This window comes from Martes martes (genome assembly GCF_963455335.1).
Source record: "Martes martes genome assembly, chromosome: 1".
Classification (NCBI taxonomy): domain Eukaryota; kingdom Metazoa; phylum Chordata; class Mammalia; order Carnivora; family Mustelidae; genus Martes; species Martes martes.
The window spans coordinates 106,771,959-106,798,769 of record NC_137888.1 but is presented as its reverse complement, the minus strand read 5'-3'; the positions used below and the strand labels follow the sequence as shown (position 1 = coordinate 106,798,769).

Sequence of the window (26,811 nt, the reverse complement as noted above, 5' to 3'; positions counted from 1 at the left end):
TCTCCTACATGCTCAGGGAGGTCAACAGTGTTACATTAGACATTAGTACAAAGTCATTCTCCTCACTATCATTGCTGTGCTCGCTCTTCTACCTAACACAACCTCTAAAAGAGATCTCACAAAATTTGTTTTTAAGTTAAGCTAAGTTCAGGAACAAAACACTCAGTATTTTCCTTTCCTTTTTTTTTTTTTTTTTTAAAGGATTCACCAAGCAAGATAATTTAGTTTCTGTTTCCTTGAGACACATTTCAAAATAGCACTGGTATACCATATGATCCAGCAGTTCCATTCCTGAGTGTGTACCCAAAATAAAAGCAAGAACTCGAACAGATACTTGTACACCTATCTGAATAGCAGCATTATTCACAATGGCCAAAATGTGAGAGCAGTGTAAATGTCCGTTGACAGATGTATACATGCAATGGAACATTTTTCAGCCTTAAAGAGGAAGGAAATTGGACACATGCTATAACATAATTGAACCTTGAGGACATTATGCTAAGTGAAATAAGCCAGACACAAAAAGTCAAATACTATATGATTCTACTTATTGTGAGGCACCTAGAGTATTCACATTCATGGAAACATAAAGAAGAATGGTAGTTGCCAGGGCTGGGGACAAGGAGAGAATGAGGAGTTACTGTTTAATAGCTACAAAGTTTCAGTGAAGACAATGAAAAAAGTCCTGGAGATGGATGGTGGTGATGGATGCCCAGCAGTGCAACTGTATTTAATACTGCTGAACTGTATACTTAAAAATGGTTTACAGGGCTCTTGGCTGGCTCAGAGGAAAGAGCATGTGACCCTTGATCTTGGGGTCTTGAGTTCCATCCCCATGTGGGGTGTCAAGATTACTTAAAGTTAAAACTTTTAAAAGATGGCTTAAATGATAAATTTTATGATGTATATATATGTATATATAGATATATATGTAAATGAAATATCTATCTCATGTGTGTATCTTCACAATAAAAAGTGTTTGGAATTTTCTTCCAAATAAAGTCAAGACTTTGAAAGGCTTTAAAAAAACCCAGCAAAACCCTGAAAGAAGGGAACTGGCTGAATGAGATGGTAAAGTTTGGTGGAAGGAATGCTGGCCTGGGCTGTAATTCTGGTTCTGCCATTAACCAGCTCTGTGCCCTATCCATCTGGCCATTAGTTTTGTCATCAGTAAAGTGAGCATGTCGGCTGGTTCACGTCCAGCCTTCCTGCCTGCTCTAGAATTCTGGGAGTCCATACTCTTTGTAAAGAAATACTTTCTCAGGAACAACTGCCTATGCAAAGATAAGGAGCCAGGAGCACCTGTGAATTATGGGCAACACAGTTCTGTAGAACTTGTTCTGACCAGCCCTTGACTCAGGCACATTTGAAAATAAGAGTAATCATTTTTTTAAAGATTCTTTTTATTTATTTGAGAGAGTGAACACAAGCAGGGGAGAGAGGGAGAAGCAGGCTTCCCGCTGAGCAGGGAGCCTGACATGGAATTCCATCCCAGGTCCCTGGGATCATGAAATGAGCTGAAGGCAGACACTTAACCGAGCCACCCAAGTGCATGAAATATAGAGTCATCATTTAACCTGTCCATCTTCGCCTCACTGCTCTAGAGGCAGGAGCAGACCTCCAGAGTTGTCGGATTCCAGAGCTGTGTTTTAGTGTCGTGTACCTGCTTTTGACACCAGGCCCAGAGACAGGGATTTTTTCTCTAAGTGTTTTTGACAGAGTGATTGTGGCATCAAAAGTCAGTTTCTGCCTTCAAGGATGGAGGCTGTTCCTCCTGAATTGTCTTTATTTTCACTCATCTGTGGAAAAGGTTCTCTTACCTGGGCTAGTATATCAGTCACGTAAAAGTTGTTTCTTTTGGATTTAGAGCATATAGTTTTGGACGAAGTTAATCCTTCCTCTTAGGTTTGGTGTAGGCTCATGTGAGCAGAGCTTTGCTTTTATTAAGCACACACAGGCCAAGTGACAGGCTGCAGCTTCCCTTCAGAACGCTGTGAGTGCCGTGTGTGGACAGTGTGTGGCTGTGTTGTGTGAGAGGAGGTGCAGACAACCTGGCATGTCAAATAGAGGCCATTGACTGGGCTGGTTGCTCAATAGCCCTGTGAGGCCTGGTCGCAACTTTATTCCTCAGAAAAGAAGATTGAGAGGTTCAGGGAGACTGCCACTCTCCCACGGCCACCAGCAAGAAAGAGGACAGACCTTAGATCTGAACTTACATCTGTCTGACTGTGAAGCCTGTATAGTCTTTCTGCTATACCACACTTCATAATATAGAGAGACATATAACTGTACTACTTTATAATGTAGAACTGAAAGATTGTCTCTAAGAAGGAAGTAATAGAATCACTAGCTAGTTCTGTTTGTAGTTTTTCTCCCCATAAATCTGAGCTCTGAACAATTTTTAACTAGTGAGCCATGTTTGTGATAACTATGACCAAAAAGTAAAACAGTTCTTCCATGCCCTGTATCTTAGGATAATAGAATATTCTAGCTGGGATAGAGGAGGAAGTGGGGTAGGCTGCTTAGGGGAAGGTCTCAGGTGGTTCAGAGCTATCCCAGGAGTCTAATGCTGCTAGTTCTTCCTAGGTCTATTTATGGTGTCTTTTCGGAATGCTTATGGTGTGACCAGATACTCTCCTCATTTTGTTTGCACCTGTGTATTTCTAAGTAATAGTGGCTCTTACTCCATCTATTTTTAACTTCTACTCTAAGTCGGTAATTTATTATAGGATAGTACTTGGAATTTATCTTCCCTTCCTATTCCACTCATTAGTCATTCATCTAGACTCTAACAAGTCAAGATGAGAAATAGAAAGAATGCTATTTGATGTGACTAGTTGAGGGTGTTCCCTTTGTGCGTCCCTTCTCCCCTCCCCTCAATATTTTTCCTAAGGCTAATGTGGTATCTGACACATAATTTGTGTTCCATGGATTAATTTGATGAATAGATGAAGGAGCTTTCAGTTTATAGAGAATCACTGTTTATGTCTTTGATAACATCTATGTTAAATGAATATATGTGCAATTTATTTTACTTTTGGTATGGGGGGAAAAGGCAGATACTCAATTCCAAAATTAGTTAGACTTTTATTCTGTGTATCTGCTGTCTTTGGAGGGGTTGTAATTTGGTGGTGTTTGAAACCAATAAAGTAATGGTCTGTTTTTTAACAGGATTTGCTATAATTTGATGACTGTCTATGATCATGCATTCAAGCTGTTAGCAGTAATAGTAATATCTTTACTCTTTCACTAAAGTGGAATTTGGTGTGTAAACTGAGATGCATCTGGGTTGAATGAGGTTCAAAATTCAAGTGTAGCAACCCCTGTCTTTACGTACTCAAATGGTCCATGTCATACACAGGAATATTGCACCCACCCCATTTTTCCTTCTCCTCTTTTCCCACCCTACGAGACTCCCTTTGTCAGAGGTGCCCTTTATGTCTTTTCTTCCACTTCTGCCTGAGCAACTGAGGCAGAGGAGAGAAGAGAAATTAAGAATGGGGGGACCTGTTCCTAGAACTATATAGCCTCCCGGTTAGAATTTTTTTAGAATGTATTTCTCTGTAGAAATGATATTATGGAAATAATTGGTTATGTGATACTATAAGCTCTTAATGGCTAGTTAGGATGCTTAGGTGCATTTAAAAATCACCATTCTGTTAAGTTTTCCATGGTCTTCTCTCCTTTTTCCCACTTTTATAGTCCTACCTAGGATGAGCCTCCTGGTGAGCTGCTGGGTCCTGTGAGAGCTGGGCCTCCGGCTGATGTCAGCTCATTCTGACGTGCACCCTGGGATGCACCTGTATCTGTGTGTCAGCAGCTACCAGTCTGTTGCCTGGCACAGAGCACATCCTAGCCAGTTCTTGCTTAATTAGGTTGAATTTAAGGAAGAAAAATGTTTACATTCTCTATTTCCGTCCTCAGTAGTTTCTTAAGAACTTTCTTAGGTAGAACTCATCAGCATGGGAAGTAGGACATGCAGTTGGATTTACTCATTGACCCCCTTATTTACATAATCACCAAACATTTATTGATCACCTGTGATGTGCCAGGCACTACCAGGCTCTAAAAGCATAGGACTGGACCAGTACCGATCTATCGCCTGCTCTTGGAGCTTATAGGCTGGTGGGAAAAAAGGACCATCATCAGGAAGGCCCTCAGTGGGTCAGGTGGGACTGTTCCTAGAAATACATAGACTGCTATTTTAGAACTACATGGATGGACTTTGAATTAGCCTATGTGACTGATAGCAAAATCTCTTTTCTTAAATACTAGTGATGAAAAAGTGACTTTTAAAATTATTCGGAATTGTCCTTCAAAGTAAACTAATGAAAGATATGTGGGCACTTTGTTTTTACACAGTGTTTGATTAGAGTAATTCTCATTTACTTTTTTTTTTAAGATTTTATTTATTTATTTGACAGACAGAGATCACAAGTAGGCAGAGAGAGAGGAGAAAGCAGGCTCTCCACGGAGCAGAGAGCCCGATGCAGGGCTCGATCCCAGGACCCTGGGATCATGACCTGAGCCGAAGGCAGAGGCTTTAACCCACTGAGCCACCCAGGCGCCCTCACTTACTTTCTTTTTAAATAAAGTCTTAAAGTAGTAATCTGAGATATTAAATAATAAACTTTTCCAAATATTCATTAGCTAATTGTTAATTTTCTGAGTTTTCTATTAAGGCAAGTGATCAGTTTTCTTTGTGTCTGGTAACTAATTCAGTTGCATATTGTGTCTACTCATAGTTCCCCAATCTTAGGTAAAACTGGATCAATTTAATGGTGAATAGCTTTATCAGTTTCATATGGGTGAAAACAGAAAATCAAGAAAAATAAAGTTAAGAAAATCATGATACAAAGCTGGAAAGATAAAGGGTGAGTAGGCTGGTGGCCAGGTTGGAAGAAAATGAAATTTTTTCTTGATATTCTTTCTGTGATGCAAGATTTCTTTCCATAGATTAGTATAATTTACATGAGCTGTTTTAAAAGATTACATTCTCAACAGTTCCCATAGAGTTCTTTATTACATACAGCCAGCTGCCCCGTCACTTCTTCACACATGTTTCTGTGAGTAAATGCTCTGTAAAATGTAGAGGGTCTTTCAAGATAAACATAATTCTGTTGGGGGATCTTGGGAGAACTTCTGAGAACAAACATGTATAAACAGTACCTCATGTCAGATCTGCCTTGTAAGGAATTCGAGCACACCTGCCAGCAAAGAGGTTTAACCTAGTTTCTCAGATAAAAACTTGAGGTGGAAGAAGGATGAGGAACCATCCAGGGTGAGCTGAGGCGGTATTACCTTTAGCCTGCTTTCTCTGGGATGACGTACTTTATCCTCAGGTCAGTCAGCCTCCTCAGCCCATGTGTTTAGATTCTTGGTTGCGGGGCACGTAGGTGGCTCAGTCAATTAAGCCTTTGGCTCAAGTCATGATCCCAGGGTCCTGGAATGGATCCCTGCATTGGGCTGCCCACTCAGTGGGGAGCCTGCTTCTCCCTCTCCCTCTGCTGCTCTCCCTGCTTGTGCTCTGTCTCTCAAATAAATAAAACCAAAGAAAGAAAGAAAAAGAAAGAAAGAGAGGAAAAGGAAGGAAGGAAGATTGATTGATTCTTGGTTGCAAGTAACAGAAACTCATTTCATCTAGCTTAAGCAAAAGGGGATTTTTTTTTTTTTTTTTTGCTTACTTAACCACCCTACAGAATAAGCTGGGTTGGAGTGGGTTTTAAGGACCTTCAGAACAAGGGACTTGAACACAGCTGTATATCTCTGTTTGGCTCCTTCCCTCTTTCTTGCCACCTTTTGTCTCTATCTATCTCGATCTAGCTTCATTTTTTTCATACCTCAGGTAAGCTTTCTTTGCATGGAAGGCCACATTCAGTGCCAACCTGTAGATATCTTGAAAGCCTGTGATCCAGGAGAAAATAGCTTAAGTTCCCTCCAGTTTAAGTTTGAAGAATCTCAGGGGAGAATTCTGATTGGCCTGGCCTAGGTCCTGTGCCTGTGACAGTTTATACAGCCGAAGGGATAAGGTATATGGCAGGCTTGGCTGGTGTCCCGTGCCCAGTGAAGTCACACAGATATTGCCGTGAGGGAATGGTTACAAACAGTTTGAGCTATTTCTTGTTTGTTTGTTTGTTTGTTTTCTAAGTTCATATGAGGCCCAGTTCAAACAACTAGTTAAGATTGTTTCTCTAATTCATTGAAAATTGTTTAAAGTCTTTTGTTATTGTTGTTTTTGTCAGGTTATGGACTTTACACCCAGCTAACCTGTAGGCTCCTCTTTGATTTGACTCTGTTTTCATAAGAGTACAGACTAGCAACCTGTGCTGTACTGGGTTCTTGAGAATGGTGGTTGATTGACTAAATGAATCCCACAAGTTTAGTATACTGAGGCAGAAAATTATAAAACTCAAGCGATGAAAGAGATCTAAGATTCCCTTTGCCTTTAAAAGTTTCACATCTATTATGGTGTCTCCAAAACATGAAGGACCTAGAAATAAAAGGGGGCGAGGACTTACAAATGTTCATACTGGTTCTGGGAACAGAGGATAGTGACATGAAACATAAGGAAGGTGCTTGCCCTTGTGGACCTGACATTTATTTACCTAAAGAAAAATCTTGACAGGCTAACCAAGGATGCCGCATTTCTTTGATTTTTGGCTGAAATCAGACCAGTTTAGAGTTTGTCTTTTAAGAATGGGCTGATAGAGGAACAGAGCTGAAGTTCTGATTGCCAGTATGTATCTTCAAATAATTGTTTAAGAAGCAAAACAAATTATTAGTGAGTGATGTTTGTTTAGAAGATTCAATCTTTTGAAGTATGGCATCTGTTGGAGAAAATAAATAAAAAGAGTTCTTGGGGGTGAGAATGACTAAGAGCTCAGTCTTTGAAACTAACAAACTAGGACTCAAATCTAAATGCTCCTCTTGCTGATTTGGTAACTCTGGCAAGTTGCTAATACTCTTCCAGCCTCACATTCTTTTAGTTATAAAATGAAGATATCTTTTTTTATGTCTTTTTGGTGAGTATTAAGTGAAAATTAAAGTTATATAACTTTTTCTATTATAAAATACACATAATATAAAGTTTATAGTTTTAACCATTTTTAACTGTACAATTCAGTGGTATTAAGTACATTCATATTATTATGCAAGCATTACCACCATCCATCTCCAGAACTCTTTCATCTTGCAAAACTGAAACTCTATACCCATTAAACACTAACTCCTCATTCCCCTCTCCACCCAGCCCCTGGCAACCACCATTCTACAAATAGTTACTTTTTTATAAATGGTAAGATCTCAAGAAATGTTAGCTGTTATCCCTCTAGATCAGGCGTCAGCAAACTCTAGCCCACAGGCCAAGTTTGGCCAGCAGCCCATTTTGGTAGGGTCCTTGAACTAAGAAAGATTTTTATATTTCTAAAGGGTTGTAAAAACAAAACAAAGACAAAATAAGAATATGCCACAGAGTATGTAGCCCACAAAACCTAAACTATTTACTGTCTGGTCCTTTCAAGAATAGAAGCTGACCCCTGTTCTAGATCTGTTGTATGTATATATTTTATCATGGGGTCCTTAAAGAATTTGATTAAAAGTGTGTGTGTGTGTGTGTGTGTGTGTGTGTGTGTGTACGTACTTGTCTGTGTCTGTAGCTGTACCCCTCCATGTATCTTATGGGGGTTATGTGAACATCTCTCCTAGACCATGAATTCTCAGTGGGGCCATGTTACCCTGAGGGAATGAAATTGGTTCTTAGAGGATAAGAATCTTAGATATGACAATGATTTGCAGACTTGCAAAGAGCTGTAGTATATAAACAGATACACAATGTATCTTTGGTATTAAAATTTCTTGGGGAGAGGAGCTGGGGTGATTAGAAAATGTCTAGTTAGGTACTTCGGCTTGTTAGGGAAATGATAATGAAAAAAAGTTTGAGAAACACTGCCCAACATTGAATTCTAGAAAGCAAGACGTGTGTCCCATTAGTCTCTGAATATACCAGCATTTAGCAGAGGATCTAGAATATTTTCTTCAGTCTGTTAAATTCGTTATAGCATAGTTGAATGAAAGAAGCCTCTGATCTAGTTCAGTGATCCATTCTGTCTAGAAATTGCTTTCACAACAAACTCCGCAGCACTAGAAATTTTTAAGTTCTTTTTAACCTTTAAGAAGTTTGTCAACTGAGGGGTGCCTGGTGGTGGTTTAAGCCTCTGCCTTCAGCTCAGGTCATGGTCTCAGGGTCTTGGGATCAAGCCCTTCATCAGGCTGTCAGCAGGGAGCCTGCTTCCCCCTCTCTCTCTGCCTGCCTCTCTGCCTACTTGTGATCTCTCTCTCTCTCTCTCTCTCTCTGTCAAATAAATAAATAAATAAATAAAATCTTTTTAAAAAAAAGTTTGTCAAATGATTAATCTTTCTGATACAACAAACAGATGTTTCTTGCTTATTAGAATAGAATTTTTATCCTTATTTTTTCTTACATTTGTTACTGGCACAGTAAAATGAGCGTAGGTATTAGAGTGTAAAGACCTCGAACCTTAAACCTCCCTGTAAAGCTCTTTGCAGTTATGTCAACTCTAGATTGAAAAGAAAACACAGATATACCATTATTTTACTTGAAAAAGAAGTCGGACTTAGAATATACAGATTTTGATAGCAGGCCACTGAAATGTCAGGAACTTAGGTCATCCTGATCTCACCTCACATGCAAGGACTGTGTCCTGTGTATTTCTGTATATCCCCAGTGCCTAGGACATGGCTGGTGATTAGTGAATGTGTTTCTGATACTGGCTGTACTGGTGATGTGTCTGCACATGCCTCTTCGTATCTTGGAGTTGTTTCTACTAGCAGGTTTTCTTAGCCCCAGCCTGTTCTCACTCACAGACTCATTCTTGTAGACACATCCTTCCTGTCTCACTTTGGTCCCTGGTACCAGATCATCTTTCCACCACTGTCGTAGAGTTTGATGATGACGAATAGCAGGGTATTGTTCAAACAGCCTTCATTGCACAGGGAACGTTTTCGTGGCATAACAAATGCTAATGTAGTAGTGCCCAGCTCTGTGGTTGACTTAAGAATGTAGTGTGGTGGATGGCACTGAAAAGTCTGAGCCAAGATTCATGCCTTCTCTGGGAGCTGGAAGTGGCATCTGGGGAGGGGGACCTTCCATTCCAGCCTGAGGCTCTGAGGGAACAGCCTGGCAATCCAATAGGCCAGTAGTCCTCAAATAGCTCTACTAATATTCCCCTTGGGAATCAGAAGCAGTCCACCAAAAAGACCTTTATGAACATAAAACTTGTCTCCTGTTACATTTTTTTAAACATTTCCGTGTGCTTAGCAATGCACTCCATCATGTATGTGTTTGCTTTCATAAAAAGATGTCAAAAAATAATATAAAACTTTACATGGAATTGATATTCCACAAAAAGTAGCATTCATCCTGTATCTTGAGCCCATCATTATGGAGGCCTGGGAAGACTTATATCATAGACGGAGAAGTATAGTGAGGCTATCGGTTAGGCACAAACAGATATTAGCCATTGTGGCCATTCAGATCTTGGGGGTTGAGGTGTTTTCACGTGGAGTGGTGAAAACCAAGGACTAGCTACAGAGGCAGTGGCCTGTGGCTAGAAGGACAAAGTGATGGCCCTCTGGCTCTCCCTGGTTTGTGTCCCAGAGTTTTTGAATCAGTGGCTGGGGTGGAGTCTCTGGGAACCCTTTGTCCTGCCCTCAAAGATGAGAACTCTGAAAAAAAAAAAAAAGATGAGAACTCTGTTTGGTGACCAGGGCACACCCAGTGTCCTGGGTGTCCCCGTCACCTGAAGTCCTGCACGTCCACGGAGCTCCATGCAGCCCCGGGGAGGCCCACAGCATTCTCCTTGCTGAGGACCAGGGTGCAATTAGGCTTTCTCAGAGCAGAGGCACCATTCTCTTTTCAGTTAAGAGTCCAAATGTTCAGAAACTTCTGGATGCTTATATTGCTGTAATGGAGTAGGAGGGTCCACTCTTGGTTTGCAAGTATCCCACGTGTCTCAAATTTGAATCCTATGTGTGATAACCCTCAATCTTATAGTTATCGTTTTCTGTAAACCTTCTTAAATGGCCTAGTTTCACCGTGACATTTTAGTGGAATTAAACTTGAACTAAAAATTATGTAATTAATTACAACTACTAATTGAGTCAAGCCTGTAACTTGATAACACAAGGCCCACAGCTGACAGGTGGTTAATCCCTACTGCATAACTTCTTCATATTTGTTCCTTCAGATGGGATTAAGAACAAGACTTTCGGTTAAAAATCTCAAGTTAGTGTATTATTTGGTGACGAGGCTGGAAAACCAGTGACTTCCACCTTCCAGCTCTCAGCCTGAGGTCCTAGTCTGCCTTCATGGAGGCTCCCCTCTACGAAAGTCCTGCAACCCATGAGTCTTGTGCTTTGACATACTCTAGTCACCGTGTGGACATAGTTAGTCATGCAGCTATTTTCAGATAAGATCAGTGTAGCTGTGCCCCTTAATTTACATTCTGAGCTTCTGGTGATGGCCTAAAATTACTAGGGAATAACCATTTCTTGATGACTACCTTGTAAGTGCCATGGTGTAGTGGAAAGTCTTCTTTCTCAAATATAATTTTCTATATGAATGAATATGAACTTCTTAAAAACATGATGCATTAGAGAAAGCCTTGGTCAGGGTGCTTGTGGCTCAGTTGGTTGAGCAACTGCCTTCAGCTCAGGTCATGATCCTGGGGTCCCAGGATTGAGTCTCACATTGGGCTCCCTGCTCAGCAGGGAGTCTGCTTCTCCCTCTGACCTTCCCCCATTCATGCTTGCTTGCTCTCATTCTCTCTCTCTCTCTCTCAAATAAATAAAGTAAAAAAGCCATGGTCAAAAGATTAATGCCAAGCAGAGATGGTGAGTAAAACTTACTTCAGGACTATCTGAAGCAAACATAATGGTATTGTTGGTCTATTTGAGTGTCTTTGTGGTAAAGAGGAAAGGTTGTAGATTTTGAAGTCAAACAGACAAATGTTGGAAATAAGCTGTGATGCTAAGCAGGTTTTTCCAGGGTACAACCAATTTTTATTCAGAAGAAAGCCGGGGGGAGGGGGAGGCTAATAAGTCTCTACATCATTAAAAAGTTCCTGACACATGAAGTTCTTGGCACATAGAGAGTGTTGTTAGCAGTCTTCCCTACTGGGGCATCTCTTCCACTCTTCCCTCCCCAAAAGAAGAAGGAAGGACTTGTCTTACTATATGTAGTCAGGGTTTAAATTTAGCAAGATCCCAGAGTCAGTACCTATATGTTTAAATGGTTATCGCAAATGTGCCCAGTATTTGAAATGAGCTGTACATGATTCATGGTTCTTAGCAATCTATATACTCAGCCCAATTCTAAAAAAAAAAAAAAATTTTTTTAAGCAGTTAATTCATTTCTTAGTCATACTATGAACTCCCAGGACCTTATCCCACAAATGCAGCCTGGGTTAGAGGCACTTTCTTGAGCCTTAAATGCTTCAAACCCACTAACCTCATTTTGCACATTTCCCCCAAACTTGAGTGTGTGCACATGCGCACACAGGTGTGCACACACACACACACAATTCATGACCCAATTTGGGGGAACACAGTGTTAAAACAAACAAATAAAATTCTTAGAAAGTCGTGAGGTGCTTAAAATAGTTTGATTTTTAAATGGTTTGGGAGCTTTTCCCGTAAGACGTGGTACTTGCTGCTATAAATAGAGGCATGCATGTGTGTCCAGAGTGTCCTCTGTAGTCCCAGTGCTTAAGAGGATCAAGAAGTCAGTTGTATTATCTTGGTATCTAAAGTCCAGTGTGAGATTTTAACCTTGTTAACTCCATACTTTAAAAAATAACCATAACTTCATAAAACCTGTAAGTCCAGTGGAGACTATTTCACAAGAGCAGTTTTCAGATGTCTTGTCACTTTCCTTTATTAAGAGCAAACAGCTAGTTCCCCTCCCCCTAACCACTATTTTCATCACCATCAGGATTTTTAGGCTTTGATAGTTGTTAAAGTTGGGAGATGGGAGGATGGCCTGAGCCTGTGCTCTTGGAACTCCAGCCTGCTCCGGATCTCCCCTTCCTGACTCACCGAGGACGACAGTTTTGGATCATTTCAGTGGGTCTGAGCTTGCCCGTGATCTTCTTCTCTACTCCTGCCCTGTGAATCTTGGACTTGCTTAGCCAGCCCCCACAATCACGTAAGCCATGCCCTGCAATAAATCTTAACACATAAAAAAATAAAAGCTGGGAGATGGGTACATAGTATCTATCTACACACACACACACACGCACACATATATATATATTTTTAAGATTTTATCTATTTATTTGACAGGGAGAGATCACAAGTAGGCAGAGAAGCAGGCTGGGGGGGGGGGGGGTGTGGCGGGGAAGAAGCAGGCTCCCTGCTGAGCAGAGAGCCAGATGCAGGCCTCTATCCCAGGACCCTGAGATCATGACCTGAGCCGAAGGCAGAGGCTTAACCCACTGAGCCACCCATGTGTGCCATATATATTTTTTAAATAAAAATATTATATTATTACATATTAATATTATATATAAATATATATTTTTAAATGTAAATTAGAACAGATAAATTTTTAAAAACTCATAATTGCCGGAATTCATCCTTTTTTGTTTATGAATGGAGTATGGTGGTAATATTACTTTCTCCAGTCTCATCTCCTTGGGTTGTTCAAGGCAAGGTATTGGAAAAGAAAAGAAACTAAAAATAATTGGACATGAGATCCCCAAAGTGTACATATTATTGAATTTTAATATTTCTCCTCAGAGTTTCCATTCTGAAACAATCTAAAAACTGCTGGGAAATGTGCGTAAGAACCGTACTTGAGTATGGTGGCATGGCCAGTGTAGTATAATTGAAAAGCAAAGGACGTGGACTCACAAATGGAGAGCCCAGGTCTGGCTTTGCCACTTACTAGCTAAAGGGTCCTTCCGCACACCACCCAACCTTTCTAAGCCTGTTTCTTCAGCTATAAAATGAGGAGAGTATGTGCTCTGCCTCTTAGGAGTTTTTTTTGAGCTATTATTATTATACATAGATCGGCGGGTTATTCATTTAGCTAGACTGCACGATCATTTGTTGAACTAGGGACTGGGAATATGCAGCAATAAAAGCTATCACATACAGAATTTATTTTCAAGTAGCTTGTAGACAAATGAAGGGAACACAAAAATACACAGAAAATAAACACCACACCGCTTGTTAAAAAGATTTTATTTATTTGAGAGGGGGAGAGAGAGCAAGTGAGCAGGTGCACACATGGGCAAGTAGGGGGAATCAGACATGGGGCTCCATTCCCAGGACACTAGGGTCATGACCTGAGTCTAAGGCAGATGCCCCCAAATACCACTTTTGAAGACAATTTTTAAATAGTGTAAAATATGCCCCATACCATCTGAATGCACATGTTTATGGATTTTTTTTTAAGATTTTATTTATTTATTTGACAGAGGTCACAAGTAGGCAGAGAGGCAGGCAGAGAGAGAGGGGGAAGCAGGCTCCCTGCTGAGCAGAGAGCCCGACGCGGGGCTCGATCCCAGGACCCTGAGATCATGACCTGAGCCGAAGGCAGAGGCCTAACCCACTGAGCCACTCAGGCGCCCCCTGAATGCACATGTTGAGGAAAACAGTGAGAAAAAAGTGGTCCATCATATATGCATATATGCAAACAACTGATTTTTAAATACCTACAGTTTGTCAAAGGTCTTTAAAGGTCTTTAAACTTCCTATCCATCTTTCTACAACCTTACCATGATCATAATTTCTCTAGATAAACTCACTTGGTATAAGAAACTATATCGCTGCTTTAAAAATATTTGTTCCACAAATGCATTCTCCTTTCCATAAAAAGCGTATATGTCCTCCTCTAAGTCCGCATCCGTATTCCCACTTCCCTTCCTCCTTTTCCAAGTGTAACCACTGTTTCCTTTTGGTATCTGTTCTTCCATACTTTTCCTCTTCCTTTACTCATGCATATATGTAGCAGAGAAAATACATGATGCAGCATCTGTTTTTCTTTTGTTTTGTTTTAAACAAGTGTTGTTATACTAAGTGGAACATCCTGCAACTTGCTTTTTTCACTCAACAACATGTTCAGGAGAACTTTCCGTGATTGGACTCATTCATTTTAACCTCTGCTTACTATCTGTCCTTATTATTCACCATTTATTTACTGATGGACAGTCAGATTGTTTCCAATTCTAAACAAGGCTGTCTGCGCATGTTTGCAATATCCTCTTTAAGCATATATGTAAATTCTTCATGTATTCTTCGGGTGGATATTGAGAGGTTGGAATTGCTAGGCTGTAAATTATATACACTAAAATTTGATAGTTAATGGCAATTTGGCCTCCTAAGTAAGATGAACACTATTTTTCATGCTTCAGTTTTTTGCCCAGCTCCTCGGAGTAACTTAGATAGGGAAAGGTTTGCAGAGGATAGTGATGGTGGTCTAGAGTAGATCAGTGCTTCTTAAATTTTAATATGCAGACTAATTACCTGAGGGTTTTGTTAAAATGCAAATTATGATACAGTTTGAAATGGGGCCAAAGATTTTGCATTACTTAAAAGCTCCCAGGTAGTACTGCCACTGCTAGCCAGGAACCACATTTTGAGTAGCAGAAATCTAGAGAACAGATCTCATTCCGGCTTGTTTCTCTGTAGTACCGAAAGCTACAGTTTTCATGGGTATGTGTGTCCATGCCTCAACACATGGACACGAGCATGTTTCCAGAGGGAGCTATGTTTTGCCATAGCATTTAAACCTTGATTTAAGGTCCTTGAAGGCTAGACCTTTAATAAAGTCCTGTGAACATGTATGGCAAAATGTTGATGGCTGTTGAAACTGGATGATGGGTACATATAGGTTCTTTGTACTATTCTCCCTGCTTTTATGCAGAGCATTTTGTAGAAATGCTCATAATATAAACTTTAAAATAAGAGAACGATCGTTTGAAAGTTGAGTTGCTCCTAAGAATTTTCACCTCAATACATGCTACTATGTCTTTCCTAGATTTCCTCTGGCCGGTGATTGGAAAGTATTCTGTGTTAATCAGTAGTATATTTTGAATCACGTGAGTTTTAATTTTGATATATCCCAAGTATTTTTAGAAGTTTAAAAATAAGTGCAAGAAGAGCTTTGTTGCATACTTACCTACCTTAGCAGCTGCAGTCATATCCTCCTCAGCATTCCTCATTCAGAGAGGATGTCATGAACTGTGACTGACACTATGATCATAGCATGGTAGTGTGTGTGCGTGTGTCTGTGTGTGAGAGAGAGAGAGCATGATGGTACTGCAGGTACTTTGAGAGCCTCGAGGGTCGGAATGCTTGTGTGCTGGTTGATTGGTGGTTACCTGAAACACCGTTGGCAGGATTTTGAGGTCTTTTTAGGATTCAGCAGAAAAAAAGCTCTATGATTCATTAGCAGTGTCTGTCGAGGTGTGCTGGATTGGAGAATGATAGCACACATGTTGTCTGTGGTTGGTTGACGGTGGCTCAGTGAAAGCACTTGTTTTATAGTTGAGAAAACAAGGCTCAAAGAATTTCAATGATCTTGAACTCACAGGTTATGAGGCTCCTGATAGGTTTGTGGTTAGTAGAAGAGCAGGTGCTATGATCACTAAGCCTCCTGATTCCTAGTCCAGTGCCCTTCCTGCCGTTCTACCCTGATGATGGGAATCTAATTATGCTCAAGGTTCTTCACTTGTTGAAGGAACTTGGTAGAGTCCAGGAGCCTTTCACCTTTTAACTGGGTGATGTTGGGACAATCAGTTAATCATAAGGAGGAGTGTAGTTTTTTCTTACAGAGGTATCTGTCTTTTGCTGAACTTGCACTTCTGATTCGACTCTCTGGTCCCACTTGGCCTGCATGGTTCTATTCTAATCCTCCCCTCTTCCCCCACCTTTATTTCCTAATCTGATTCCCTGTTTTCTTGCTCTGGTATATTTGTTTCATTTTTATTTCTCTGCTTTATTGTATGTCTTTACCACGAGCCGCCTCAAATATTTGTGAAACAGATGGTATATGAATAAAGAACATTGGAATGTTTGAAGAAGTTGTTATTGACAAGGCTGATGAGGATGAAAATAGTGTCCTAGTTCTGAGAAAATGTTGGTGTCTGTGGTATCTGGTCTCTTTTTCTTCCTGGTCATCTTTTCTCCCTAATGGGTCCATCTTGGTCACTTCCACTCCTCTTTCTCTGCGGCTTTGGCTGCATCCCAAGCAGTGACATTTCCAACTTTGTCTCCAGCCTCACCTGAATTTACAGATACACACTCATATTTCTGACTTCCCTCTTCAGATGGCTGCATCTGAATGTCCCACAGGTCCCTCAGCTCAAACGAAGCTCTCATCTCCCAAAACCCCCAAACCTTCCTCTGCCTGAATTTCATTGACCCCACAATCTACCCCATTTTTCCAGTCACTTGTACTCACTTTTTACTTTTTACCTTCCATAATCTACCACATCAAATCAGCATCTAAGACCTGTGACTTTACCTTTTTACCCAATTTTTGGGTCTATTCACTCTACTCCATGCTTTCTGTCTCCTTCTTCTTTTGTTCCCCCATTCCAGCCCATCCTTTGTCCTAAAATCAAAGGTCTGCATTTCTCTTCAGGCTAAGGTTCAGGTTACTTAGGCCTTTCATACACTTGCGTTTGCTTATTGGTCTTATGTTTTGCCATTCCCCAGCCTAGTCCAGAATGACCATTTCTTTCCTCTTCCTTTGATGTACTCCAGTCTGCCTTTTAAGACTTGGCTCTTCTCCCTTTCTTGGATGTCTTCAAGCTTCTTGCTTCTCACATACTCTACACATCTCTGTCGTAGATCATACCACTCTGTGACATACTGTCTTATTTGATTGGATGCTGTTTGAGGATCTGGATAGTGGCTTTTGAATTTCTATCTCTTGTGTTTAACACTACACAAATGACACACATGGTGAGTGCTCATCAGAATGTTTGCTGAAGGGATGCCTGGGTGACTCAGTCGGTTAAGCATGTGACTCTTGATTTTGGCTCAGGTCATGATCTCAGGATGGTGAGATGGAGCCCCGTGTCGGGCTCTGTGCTCAGTGTGGAGCCTGCTTAAGATTCTCTCTCTCCTTCTGCCCCTCCCTCTCTAAAAATAAAATAAAATAAAAATAAAAAGTAAGATGTTTGCTGAATGAAGGCATTGCATTCTTTTGGAGAACTCTTTTGGAGAACAACATGAGTCACAGTAGCACATCATATCAACAGCTATTACCACCATCATTTATTGAGCTCCTACCTGCCAGGTACTGTTCTGAATGCACAACCTTTGGTGGTCAGTACTATTACTATCCTTATTTTACAAATAAAGAAACTGAAGCACAGAGCTTCAGTAACTTGGTAGAGTTTACCCAGACATAAATGATGGAGCCAAGATTTGAACCTAGGTTCCCTCTTGACCATCATATATATACTGTGAGACTTACTTATTTATCTGTGGGAAGGCAGAGCTTTAGCCAGGAGTTATTTTTTGAAGTCACTTCTGCTTTTTCAGTCCGTGATTTTGCAGTAGCAGAGGAAAACAAGATGACGTTTGAAACTTAGTGAATGGCACCGATATCCTGTGAGCCCCTGTATAACAGGCTCCTTGCTTCCCTCCCTTCTGCTCTGGACCCTTCACACTCTCCTCAGCTGTGTGAACTGGAATAAGGATGTGGCCACAATTCTTTGCCTTTGTAGAAAGCACACATTCTGGAGCACCTCCAGAAAACTGTGTTCAGCACTTTATTAAGGAGAGGTGGAGAGTGGCAGGCAGCCCTCACCCCACCATATCAAAAGAAATTTGTTTCTCCCCTTAATCAGCAAACTCAGGACTTCCTGGAAGGGAGGGCCAAAAGTGAGAAGTCTGAGATAATGAATGGAGCTGGACAAGTGTTTGCTTTTGTCAGATCACTTACACAAGTGTGCTCAACACCTTACAAGTATGACAAAGGGCTTTTAGAGCCCTTGTTTTTAGAGTACTCAGACTGCAAGAAATTAAGATTGAGCTAATGCATAGCTACAATAGGAAAAAAAAATTCTAAGTGTTTAAGCCCAAGAAGTTACATTAAGAAATTAAAACAAGAAAGAGAATGTAGCATGAAATGAAGTGATAGAAGCAATTTTAAGGAACTGTAGGGATGAGGCCACTTTATCCATTTGTGATGATAAGGCTCATTTACCCATTTGTGATGATGTTTCTTTCTACCTTATAAATAAAGCCCCTCCTTGGTTTCCCTAACTTGGTTTTTATGTTGGGAATTTAATCTCACCTCAAGTCTGGGGTGGTTTTTTTTAACCAATTGATTTTAAACATTAAACGCTTAATTTTTTTTTTTTTTTTTTTTTTTTTTTGTTTAGTGCATGTATGAGCATGGGGGTAGGAGAGGGACAGGGGAGAGGGAGAGAGAGACTCTTAAGCAGGCTCCGTATCCAGTGTGGAGCCCCGTGCAGGGCTCGATCTCACAACCCTGAGAGCAAGACCTGAGTCGAAATCAGTAGTTGGGCATTTAAACAACTGACACCACCTCCCAGGTGCCTCTACCACTAAAATTTAAAGCTATATATTTGGGGAAATTTTCTACTTAAAAAAAAAACAACTTACTATTTCTTCATTATGTTTCCATTTGAATATGTAATCTGGACTTAAAGTTTTTATGTGAGTGATTTATATTCCTTTAGCACTTATGCTTTTTAAAATACTTAAAAATCTGGGGCGCCTGGGTGGCTCAGTCAGTTAAGTGTCTGCCTTCGGCTCGGGTCGTGGTCTCAGGGTCCTGGGATTGAGCCCCACATCAGGCTCTCTGTTCAGCAGAGAGTCTGCTTCTAACCTCTCTCTCTCTGACCCTCCTCCCCGCTTGTTTGTTAAACTCCTTCCTCCCTCCCTCCAAAAAATTAAAAACAAAAACAAAAAATCAAAAATAAAATACTTAAAAATCTAATAGATTATTTCATCTTAGCCAAACACTCAACTACTGTAGTCTAGGTGTTATTATAGTGATTGTTCCCTCTTAACAATATGGAGAAGGAGGACTGATCGTTGTACTAATCAGCACACAGAGCAGTTAAGTGGCTCGGATATAGGAGCTGGTACAGTGTCTGGGAGGTATAAAGATTTGGCCAGCTGTCTTTTTGCAGTTTGCATGCTCCCCACCTCAGTGAAGGGATTGACAGGTATATTGACGTGGTTTGGCCTACTGGGTGGTAATCACATGTCTTGTGGCTCTTGGGAACCTGATTAGTACTGTAACAAAGTCAGCAGGGCTCCCCCAAGCACCTCCTTATTCCCTGGCTGGTATCATTTAAATTCTGGAACTTAAGAAGCAGGAATGAGTCTTCTGTCCATTTATTGAGAGATGGCCCAGCCAGTGACATTATTGAGAGCAGACTTTTGGAAGGATAAAAGGAAAGAAAGGGAAGTTTAGCGTTTGTTTTATGATGATGATAATAGTACAGTACATTGTATACAACAGATGTACCAAAGAGCTTATCTTTTTTTAAATCTTTTTTTAAAAGAGTTTATTTATTTAAGAGAGAGCATGTACAAGAAAGGAGGAGAGGCAGAGGGAGAGGAAGGAGCAGACTCCCCGCTGAGCAGGAAGCCCCATACAGGCCTCAATCCCAGGACTCTGGGATCTCGACCTGAGTGAAAGGCAGATACTTAACCCACTGAGCCACCCAGGCATTTAAAGTGCTTATCTTTAAAGGACAAATGAGGGGGTGCCTGGGTGGCTCAGCGACTGCTTTTGGCTCAGGTCATGATCCCGGAGTCCTGGGATCTAGTCCCACATTGGGCTCCCAGTTCCACAGGGAGTCTGCTTCTCCCACTGACCTTCTCCCCTCTCATCCTCTCTCTCACTCAAATAAATAAATAAATTCTTTAAAAAAAAAAAAAGGGAAAATGAGAATTTTTCAGAGGTAGAAGCATGGGGAACAGATACTTGCAAAATGATGGATTTGAAATCTTTCACATATTGTGTAGAAACATGGTAAAGACAGGGACTGGGCCTTCTCTCTTACGCAAGTGGAATGTGTACACTGAATAAAACTTACAGTGGAGAAAACTAAAACAATATTCATTACTCAGCAAGATTTTTGAGTGTCTAATATGGGTCAAGCATTGTTGTAGGCACTTGGAATATAACAGTGAACAAAACAGATAAAAATTACTCATAGAGCAAACAATTTGGGGAAGCAGAAAATAAATACATAAAACGTATGGCTTTAAACCTTTTGGTTCCAAGTGGTAAAAACAGAATCCAGCTAGTTTAAGCAAAAGGAATTGCTCGGGGGAGGTTTCTGATTGGCTCTCTTTGGGACAGATGTCTATTCCACATCAATCAGATATGGCCCCAGGGACAGGGTTCCAGGATATAAACATTGCCTCCAAGAGCCCACTCTAGACATGAAGAGGCAGTTCCTGAGGGTGTGGGGTGCAGTGTGAACTACTGAGTGTCTCAAAAATGTGTCTATTAAAGGCTCTCTACTTTTCCAGTTCCATTGTTTTCTTTCATTACTGAGAATGAGTCTTGCAATGCAAATAAGCTCATAGGATTTGAAATGTTCCATCTTAAAAACTCCAAATACAAGACTACTTATTCAAATGGGGAAACAGAGAGCCATAGGAAGCAGAGAAAAAGATTGATTGAAATGGCTGGGAAGAGGCTTTAAGCAGAACCTTAGTTATCCAGAAGGTTTTTGCAAAGTGGAAAGTTTATCTCCTTTAGCAAATGTTTTAGTAGTTTTGGGTAGTAGTCTTTTTTTTTTTTTTTTAAGATTTCATTTATTTATCAGAGAGAGAGAGTGCAAGCACAAGCAGGGGAGCAGCAGGCAGAGAGAGAAGCAGGCTCTCCACTGACCAAGGAGCCTCACGTGGGACTTGATCCTAGAACCCTGGGATCATGACCCAAGCCAAAGGCAGCTGCTTAACTGACTGAGCCACTCAGGGGTCCCAAGTAGTAGTCTTTCTAAAATGGACTTAGTAGAATGCACGTATTTTAATTGTAATACAGTGATTACCTTGGGCTCTTTTCAAGCTTTATAGACCTGTTTTTCACTATTCTGAATGGTCTCAGGTCTCTTGCTTTTTAATTTCTGTGGCTGTTTCTTGGATTTTCAAAAGCCTTTCCACCATGTCATCTGTTAGTCTTTCTCAACTTTCGCAGGCTGCTCTGTGACTACCTATAGGACCTCCTCCTCTCCTCTCATAATGTATAGTGGCTAATTAAGCCACTTCCCACTTGAGTGTCACAGGTGCTTTGGGAAACGTGATAGACCTCAGGGTGAGTCTTGAGTCTGCTAATTTGCCAGATTTTACAAACAAACCACTTAAACTTCTCTAAACTTCAGAGTCTTCTCTTTCTAATCTACAATGTTGGAATGAAGGTGCTTTCTCTACCGGGTCTTAACTTAAAGGAGCAAATGTTTGCCAGAGTTTTTTGCTGTGTATTAAAAGATCTGCAAATATGAAATCCCTGTTACTGCTGTCACCAGTGTGGTGGTCTCTGTTCTCTGGTTTTGCCTGTCCTGCCACATCCCATTTTCCCTGGGAGAACCAGAGAGTTAACTGTAAATCACTGGACATGTTGCCTGGAGTTGGCCAGTCCTGCTTGACCATTCCTGAATCCTAACTCTGTGCTTGTGCTCCTGCAGACCAGAGACGTAGGCTACATTTTCTCATGTCAGTTATACACCTACTAGCACATGGATTTTCTTGGCATTTGAGCTTAAGAGGGAGAAAGTCTCCCAAGTCTGTTTGAGGGATGTGGAGAAGGGAGTTGTTTCCCTGCTGGGGCAGCTGGATCTTACCTGGTTTGTGTGGCCCTTTGGTCCACAACAGCTGAACTGTGGAAAGAAAAACTGTAGCAACTCCTGCTATAGGTGGTTAGCACCATGTTGGAGATAAACTATGAAAAGATGGTTCATTCATCCTTATTTTGTGGTTTTTGCCTAATAGGTAGTAAGCATGGCAGAGACATAGTATTCTTGGTTTGTGTGGTTTTGTGACTGAGATGAAATTTCTAATCTTTGAGACTGTGGTTTCTCTATCTGTAAAATGGACTTGAGAGAAAATCAAGGAATGGCTTTAAAACGGAATACCGTTGGGGTGCCCGGGTGGTGCAGTTGGTTAAGCATCCAACTCTTGGTTTCCGCTCAGGTTGTGATCTCAGGGTCGTGATCTCAGGGTTGTGAGATTAAGCCCCGCATCAGACTCCCCACACATCGGGGAGTTGGCTTAAGAGTCTCTCTTTCCTTCTCCCTCTGCCTCTCCCCGCCGCTCTCTCTCAAAAGCAAAAACAAAAACAAAAAAACAGAATACCCTTGTTTGATCATGGCTTCACTATTTAAGAGTTACAGGTTTGTAGCAATGTTTGCTGTCTCCTTATAACTTTACTTTTGTGGATTCAACCTTTTGAAGATGCTTATTGATCTGTCAGAAGCCTCAAAGTGAAAGTGTGATGCTTTGCCACTAGGGGGCATTGCTGCCTTAGTCACATGATCTGAACCTACAAATGGCTGAATTTGAAGCTCCTCCCTTCAGTCTTCCACTTAAAATTTGTAGTAGTTCTTTATGTTAAATATACACAATAAATGCAACATGCAAAGTATAAAATTCAATAAATAACTGTATTTAAGTAATACGAAATGATCTTTTAAGAAATATTAAAATTAACTTCAAATATAAATATTTATCACACAGTTCTTTGTTGTGGTGTTTACCCAGTTAACCTGAATCCTGGAGTAAACTGTCTTGTCTTGTAGGTTTGTGGTTTGTCATCAGCCTTTAGATTAACTCAGGGTCATACCACTACTAACTACTTATCTAGTCACCTAGGTTTCTTCTCCCTGTTTCATTTATGGGAATGCTGTGTGTCTGGCCTAGGATGCTTTAATTAATAATGGACATATTCTTGGGAAAGTTTCCAACTTAACTTCTTCCTTTTTAGGCAGAAGGTAAAGAGCTAAAGAAATGTTTATATAGTGTCATGATGCTACTAAAGATATAGACACACTTTTGTCTCTTTTCCCTGCACCATAAGGAAGTCCTTTTTCTATCACCTAAGAAGAAAAATGAAGTAGCCCCTTTTTGTTTTTCTCAAGTCATAGCATAATTGTTTTTCCTTTTCACAGAGTGACAAAGGTATCTTAAGAACTGAGGGTCTGACATTTGCCCACATTTCAGATTATATGTTTTAGGATAAGTTCCTAAAAGTGACATTACTGAGTCTAAAGAGCATAAATATTAGGACATCTGCTAATTATTGTTAAATTGCTTTCCAGAAAGATTGTACTAATGTATACTCTTCCAGCAATCTACTGTTTTTTTTCACTGTACACACTCCGGAATTGGATTCCTCCTTTCTGTAGCCTTCTTTCAAAACATGTTTTAGAACTATGAACACTTTTTTCTTTTTTTTTATAAACACTTTTTTCTAGGTAGAAGATAAGTTGATCAGTACTTCCCAAAATGTATTAATAAACTAATGCAATATTAAAAAATGGTTCAGAGCAACCTTTGTGGGGGCCGGTTCCTGAGGGCGTGGGGTGCTGCAGAGTGAATATTTAAATTCCAAGATCATGGCAAAACATCTGAAGTTCATTGCCAGGACTGTGATGGTACAGGAGGGGAACATGGAAGGTGCATACAGGACTCTAAACAGAATCCTCACCATGGATGGGCTCATTGAAGACATTAAGTGACGGCGGTACTATGAAAAGCCTTGTCGCCGACGACAGAGGGAAAGCTACGAAACCTGTCGGCGAATCTACAACATGGAAATGGCTCGCAAGATCAACTTCTTGATGCGGAAGAATCGGTCCGATCCATGGCAGGGCTGCTGAGGCCTGTGGATAGTAGGCCCAGTATGAAAATCCCTATCAAGCTGTCTCCTTTCTCCAATCCCATTTTCTCTTACCTTTCTTATAATAAATTCAATCCCGTATATGCAGGAAGGCCTGCATATATAGAAGGAATCCCATAGTTAGCAATGGACCCTCTGTTCTATTGTGTGAAGAGAAACTAAGCCAAAAAATAGTCTAGGGAGTAGAATGGTGATTGCCAAGGGCTGGTTGGGAGTGGAGAATGGGGAATTAGTGTTAAGTGGATACAGAATTTCAGTTGGGGAAGCTGAAGAAGTTCTAGAGACAGATGGTGGTGATACTTGCACAATAATGTGAATGTACTTAATGCTACTGAACTGTACACTTAAATGGTGAAAATGGCAAATTTCATGTATATTTAGCTGTAATAAAATGCTGTAGTCTAGGAGAGGTAAAAAAAAATGGTTCAGTGGTCCAATAAATTTTAAAATGTTGCATACATTTTTGTAGATTTATGAAGCACACATGTAGATTTATGAAGCACACATGTACATGAGAAATCCTGTAGTAAACGAATCTGTTTAACTTGGTGTTTCCCAGTTTTATTTATCTAATTACAGAATCCTATTTTAAGAGTAACATCTGGTGATATCTCATGAAACCAGAATTGGTGATAGTCATTCTGGAAGCTTTTAGGAACCACCATATTATTATAAGGATTTCTTCTCGACTTAAGTTATATTCATCTCTGATCTTGATTCTGGAGGATAGAACCTGGAGTAGCTTGATAAAACAAGGAAGATGCATTAAGATATGTAGGTAGAGCAAGAGCTTGTCCGGCCGGCTGAGGAAACAGACTCCAGGCTGAGCTTCCAGGAATTCCACAGAACTGGTCGGCCACGGGAGCTGCTGCCTCTGCTGGAGCCATCTCTGCCAAGATGGGAAACCACTGAGTCTACATTTGTGTGTCTCTGCCCAACCAGAAAGAAGGGTTGGGAGTGTGGTGTTTGGGCTCCTATTTTAGGAAGGAGGGATTTTACGCTATGGTGAACTATCAAATATGGAGAGAATGTTTAAAAGACTTTTGGCAGCCACTATTGGCAGACATCCAAGAGGACAGAGTTGTGTAATGTGAACACCTCTGGATGTAGGTCAGGAAATTGGAGTGTAACTCTGGCCTAGCCACTTAGCAGCAACATGACCTTGGGCAAATCCATTTTCAAACTTCTGTGTTCCCATCTCTAAAGAGGGGATAATAATTTCTGCTTATCCAACTTACAGGCTTGGAGTAACGAGGAATAAGAGTAACAAGTGTGAATTTACCTGAAAAACTATAATGTATGAAATAAGCAAAAGGTGTTTTTTCACACCCTAGATGTGTCTCTGGACCAGGGGTTGGCAAACTTCTTATGCAAAGGGCCAGATAGTAAATATTTTTGTCTTTGTAAGCCATATAGTCTCTTTCTTACCTACTTAACTCTACAAAAGGAGCCATAGATAATATGTAAGTGAATGAGTGTGGCTGTGTTCCAACAAAATGTTATTTATGGAGAAATTTGAATTTCATATAATTTTTTACTTGTGGACTAGTATTCTTCTTTTGACTTTTTTCAACCATTTTTAAAAAGTGAAAACCATTCTTAGATTGCAGGCTGTACAAAAAGCAGGCGGCAGGCTGGACTTGGCCTATGGTCCATATTTTGCTAACTCCTGTTCTAGAACATGATACTGAAAATATTTTAAAATGTTGAGTTGTTTTGCCTTATAGTCACAAATTCATTTGGAGCTTTTTCTGATATTGTCTAAATAGAGAGTATACTATCTTTATTGCTCCGTAGACTGGATTCGATAGTAGCTGACTCTAAATTAAATTAATTCAGTGGGCATATATGGAAACGGGGGTGGGTACATTTAGGTAAGAATATTCTGTGAAGGGGAGCCTGGGTAGCTCATTTAGTTAAATGTCCCACTTTTGGTTTTGACTCAGGTTGTGATCTAAGGGTCCTGGGATGGAGCCCCTCTCTCCCAACTTGTCCCCCCCCCCCGCCAATAAATAAAATCTTAAGGAAGCCTGGGTGGCTTAATTGGTTAAGCATCTGCCTTTGGCTCAGGTAATGATCCCAGGGTTGGGATCGAGCCTCACATCAGGCTCCCTGCTTGGCAGAAAGCCTGCTTCTCCCTCTCCCACTCCCTCTGCTTGTGTTGCCTCTCTTGCTGTGTCTCTCTCTGTCAAATAAATAAATAACGTAAATATCATAAATAAATAAAATCACAGATAAATAAATAAAATCTTAAAAAATATAGGGGCACCTGGGTGCCTCAGTTGGTTAAGCATCTGCCCTTGGCTCAGGTCATGATCCCAGGGTCCTGAGATTGAGCCCCGCATCAAGCTCCTTGCTCAGTGGGGAGTCTGCTTTCCCCCCTGGTTTGTGCGCATGTGCTCTCTCTGTCTCTCTCTCAAATAAATAAATTTTTAAAATCTTGAAAAATAATATTCTGTGAAACTTGAGTTTGCTACCCAACGATTAGGCTCTTAGAACCTCCACATTTTCTCTCTTCCTCTGTGCCTTTGGTTTTGGGAAAGAGATGGGGCCATCAGGTACTTCTTTATGGAAGAATGGCATAGTTGCATTTAATGCCATTCCCTTTCCATGCCCACAATTCATGCCCCTCAAACCCACCCATTTCTTCTTTTAGAATGTTCTGTATTTGGACAAGAAGCTCTCCCCCCAAATCCTGATTGCCACTGTAGTCTCATTGTTCCTTTTGGAAAACCGGAACCAGAGTGTTTCCCTCCCTGGTCCTCAATTCTATAGAATTTCCTTTAGTCAGCAAAAGCCCAAGATCCATTTTAAATAAAACAACTAAAGTAAAAATGTATACCTTATAGCAGTTACAATGGTATGCTTCCGAACTAGCTTGGTTTAGA

At 40.6% G+C, this 26,811-nt stretch overlaps 1 protein-coding gene and 1 pseudogene across 4 annotated transcripts in view; both read left to right on the top strand.

Moving 5' to 3' along the window:
• Window positions 1–26,811, top strand: part of IGF2BP2 (insulin like growth factor 2 mRNA binding protein 2) — a 160,194-nt gene that overhangs the window by 24,497 nt on the left and 108,886 nt on the right. The window lies entirely within an intron of this gene.
• Window positions 23,640–23,903, top strand: LOC308346414 (small ribosomal subunit protein bS21m-like; annotated as a pseudogene). Its single transcript has one exon. The product of its transcript is annotated as a small ribosomal subunit protein bS21m-like (transcript).